Source organism: Crocodylus porosus, unplaced genomic scaffold (assembly GCF_001723895.1).
Source record: "Crocodylus porosus isolate Cpor-Errol unplaced genomic scaffold, CroPor_comp1, whole genome shotgun sequence".
In the NCBI taxonomy this organism is placed as follows: Eukaryota; Metazoa; Chordata; order Crocodylia; family Crocodylidae; genus Crocodylus; species Crocodylus porosus.
This window is the reverse complement of record NW_017728931.1, coordinates 129119777-129124233: the sequence shown is the minus strand read 5'-3', so window position 1 is coordinate 129124233 and position 4457 is coordinate 129119777. Positions and strand designations below refer to the sequence as shown.

The window sequence follows — 4457 nt, the reverse complement described above, 5'->3', positions numbered from 1 at the left end:
CTATGGAACTGAAGAGGGATGAAACAAATAGGGGCCTATGGATAAGGTGTATAGTAACTAAAAATTTACAGAATGTAATAGGGCTTTCTGTCCTTCCTATAAAGGTTCGTCCTCCAACTCACCTTTAGAATTCTATAAAAGTAGTGTAATTTGTACTCTATATAGATTGTTAAAAAAGAAGCAAACATAAAACTATGAAGCTATGAAACTATAATAAAATCATTGTTTTCCATTCTGTTTTCTCTATCTAGATACTTTTCAAGACTTTAGATTTGTTCCCTTTATCTCCGTGCCGACACGCGTACATACATGCTTATATTTATTAAGAGTGAAAGAAACCAAGTGAAAGAAGTTATGCTATTTTGTAGTGGGTTATGTGTTGTACTATGGGTGATTTAGGCAATTCTTGTGTGTGATGGATTTCAAGATTGAGTATGCACTAGGCTTGTTTGTATTTTTGCAATTGTACTCTCTCAGTCTCTTTATTTTTATAAGAGAAGGTATTGATTTGACATTGCATGTTTTCTTTGGAGATATATGCTGTTCGTCTTCTGCCAGAGGCATATAATTCAAGCTTTCATGGTTTTGTTGCAGAACAATCAGTTTCTTTTAAGTAGTATAAAAATTTAACAGTGTATGTCAAAATCCACTACTGTGTAGAAGTAATTATTTATTTTCAACTTCTACTTTCCCTCCAGCTTTAAATAATAAGTGGCATTGTGTTTCCTTGCATTACTACATGTTGTTTTCCCAGTACTTCTAGCAGAGAATCGTATGCATTTCCACCCCTATCCTCCACCCTGTCCTTAGGGCATTACATTAATTATCTCTCTATAGTATAGACCTTTCTCTTGGCTTTAATTTCTGCAAAATAGTTGTAACACTCATCAATGAAGTTCAGCTATGTAGATGCATCCTAACCTACAAAGCAGAGCTTAAAAGAAATGGTTCATATCCTTTGTACTGCCCTGGGCCAGTAAAGTCATTAGGAATTATTTGAAATTCTACTCAGGATTTCTTGCCTTGTGGGGGGGATGAATAACACTGCGATCTAAGCTGCTCTCTTCTCACAGAATAGAAGGAATTATAATAACAGGGAACTAGAAATAAGTGCGTCATGATTTCCTTTTTTGCAGGGGGGCTGATTCTCCCCTGCCTGATGTGGGTACTAGTGTACAGCAAGTATAAAATGCCGCCTATTCTCCCTGTTCCACTTGTCACTCTGAGAGCAACATTTCAAACGTACTGTGCATAGGTGTAAATCACCATGGAGGATGTGAGGCAGTAGCAGAGCAATCTGTCTACATTTAATTCCCTTTTACTAACCCCTTCTGATCCTGCCTCTGGTCCCCCAGCTACTGTGATAACCCAGTAAATGGCAGGATGCTTGACACGCACAAAAATAAGTGAAAGAACAGTGTAGTATGCCTGCCTTATGAGAATCGGTATTTTTTTTTAATATCACTTTGTATTGTTATGTGTCCCTCACAGTCTCCTTAAGGACTGCTTTGCACAAAGAGGCCATGGAATGATGATATAGGCACAGACTTGGTAAACAGCAAAGCAAGTAGCATTTATTCCCAGAAGAGAGTAGAGGCTCTTCCCCCTACTGCAGGTGCAAAACATTTTCATTTTCTCCCCCAGCAGGAAAAGCCTGCATACCCAAGACTCCCCACCTGAGTGCCTTCCTGATATAGAGCCTTTCATTCTGGGAAAACGTGTAGCCTTTCAGGGCTCTCTGGATGTGTCTACGCATATCACTATGGTGACTTTGTTACTGCACCATGATTAAGTACTTTCAAGACTACTAGTAGTTGGGCTAGTAATTTTAGGAAGAACTAAATAACAGAGCAATATCATCCTATACTGAGCCATACGTGCAACACACCATTATTTTTAGCAGCTACTTTGCCAAATTGCTGTTGTTCACGTATAGATGCGAACAGACACTATGTCGCCATAGCGCATTGCTGTGGTGCTGTAGCGTCACATGTAGGTGCAACCTCTGTAGAGCGTATACAGAGGATATGGACAGACATTCATTTTTCAGAAATCTGCAGCAGTAGAAATCTTCCTGAGAGAAGAAACGTACAGGTGTTCCAGCCTGTAGCCATCTCCTTTCCCCTGCTCCCCACATTGAAATGAGGAAGATCTTTCTCCCAGAATCAACATGTCTCCTGCAGAAGAAACTGCAGTAATGCCTTTACACCCCCAGTTTCTAGTGAGTGAGTGGCATTTCTCCCATTAGAACTATAACGCCTATCCAGACCCAGAGACCCATCCAGTGCAATAGCCATGTAACGCAGTTATCTAGTACAATCCGTTGTGTGGTCGGACTCCTCAGAAGGGTTAAGCACCCATAATTGGGGCCAGGTTTGAAAACAAAAGCCACAACTCTAGAATCTGGGCAAATGCTTGGCACATTTTTGGAAATCCACCACAAGTGTTGCCAAGGAAGCTATGGGCTAGCGAGCTCTTCTAAAAGTTTGTCCCCATGTACAATCATTCCTTTCCCTGAGTTATATGTGCTGATAAAAGGGAGCAGTGTGCAATAGAAACGGCTTTCTTCCAAACCGAGGAAGGGTGAAAGCATCAGCTCTGATGTTTATTTTCATGAGCTCCAATCTCATCCACTGGGACATCTGCATCTCCACAGTGTTAAATCTCTGTGGCTTAGGCTTTATCTACAAACTCTCACCCAACTTTGTGATTCCAGCTCTTGTAGACATGCCTTTAAAGTTACTAGCTCAAGTACTGGTAAGAGCATAACGACATCAGTAAAGAACTCAGCATGGACGAGCCACCTGAATATTTACCCAGAGGCCTGCTTGAGTTTTGCAGCCTGGACTGCAAAACCTCCTTAGGCAGTTAGAGTTGGGCAGGAAAGAAGAAGAGGGATTTTGCATAAATCCCTGAGGCACATGCAGTTTTAGGTCATACTTTCTGGAGTATATCTGCATGCCACCCATCTCACCCTTCTGAGAAGAAAACTTGATAGGAAAACCTGCAGGATTTTAATGTGTACTGTTGTGCTCCAGTATTGCCTTTCCAAGAAGCCATACTCCCCACTTTAGATCTGAAATGATAAAAGTGACATTTTGATGAAACAGTATCAACAAATTGAAAGTGATCAGTTCTGCTTATTATCTAGGTAGTAAACAAAGTTGTTTCATAGTACTAGAGGCAGAGGAGATAGGACACTGACCCACTTAAGATTTCTGCAGGTATAGAGAATTGCAGTTTTAAAGAGAATTTAACAATCACAGGAGTCCAGGAACTGGAATCCTCTCTCATGTTGGTTGCTTAATCTGGCTTTGTGAAAAGCCAAGAAATCACAAGAAATTTCAAGAGATTTACCATACAATTATGCTGGGTTGCCCCCCTCCCCCCCCACACAAACGGTTGGTTGCACTGTCTCTCCTATGAGAAGCTACTGAGATAAAAGTGACTCTGCCAAGTGGAAAATGGATATTTCATAACTATTTCTACCTCCTACTTCCTCCTGGCCCTCTTGTCTTTTTCTTTTCCACTTTATGTACCATCCCTTAGAAATCTCAGATCCACGCTCCATGTTTGGAAAATCTGTGGTTCAAAGTGTCCCCAGTCCCTTCACCACTATGTATATACTTGTCTTGTACTGCTACACTTGAAGTTTTTTCCTGCTAATTTTTTTCATTATTTGCAATGAATTTTAAAGGATTTTGCATCATTGTACAGCTGAAATGCTAAAACAAAGATGGCAGTGATCAACAAATGACAAAATAGCAATACTTAGTTCATCAGAAACTTCCTGTTTCTTTTCACCCAGGCCAGAAACAGATATTCAAAAAGCCTGAATCAATTTGATTTTTGCAGGTTAGTCTAACCTGGCTAGGCTGAACTAGTTTGTAACTGTACAGACATTGCCTCTGGACTGAGAAAATGTAGGTACATATCTGCAGTGGCTCAGGCTAGAAGCTGGGGGGGTGCTAGAGCAGCCCTCACTTCCCTTCCACAGTGTTGAGCTGAGGTGGGGTTTGGCCAGGCCCTGAATCAGGGACAGTGATTGATCCGTTGATTCAGATCACTATCCCTGATTTGATTCAGCTGACTCCAAATCTTCAGATTCAATGCCGTTTCAGCAAATCAGCGATTCAGACACAGGCAGTTTTAAAAGATTTTTGTCTGCATACCTTGACGTAGCAGTGCAATTCATGATCACTGCAGTGCTGGGGTGGATGGAGCATTCCACAGAAGCATGGAGGCTCTCCAGCCTGTGTGGCAGTGAACCTGGAAGTAGATTTCATAGATTTCATAGACATCAGGGCTGGAAGGGACCTCAGGAGATCATTGAGTTCAGCCCCCTGCCCAAAGGGCAGGAAGTCAGCTGGGATCATAGGATCCCAGCAAGATAAGCATCCAATTTACTCTTGAAGGTGTTCAATGTAGGTGCTTGAACCACCTCCGCTGGCAGACTG

At 41.6% G+C, this 4457-nt stretch overlaps 1 protein-coding gene across 1 annotated transcript in view; it reads left to right on the top strand.

Moving 5' to 3' along the window:
* Positions 1–4457, top strand: part of PCLO (piccolo presynaptic cytomatrix protein) — a 540799-nt gene that overhangs the window by 331148 nt on the left and 205194 nt on the right. The window lies entirely within an intron of this gene.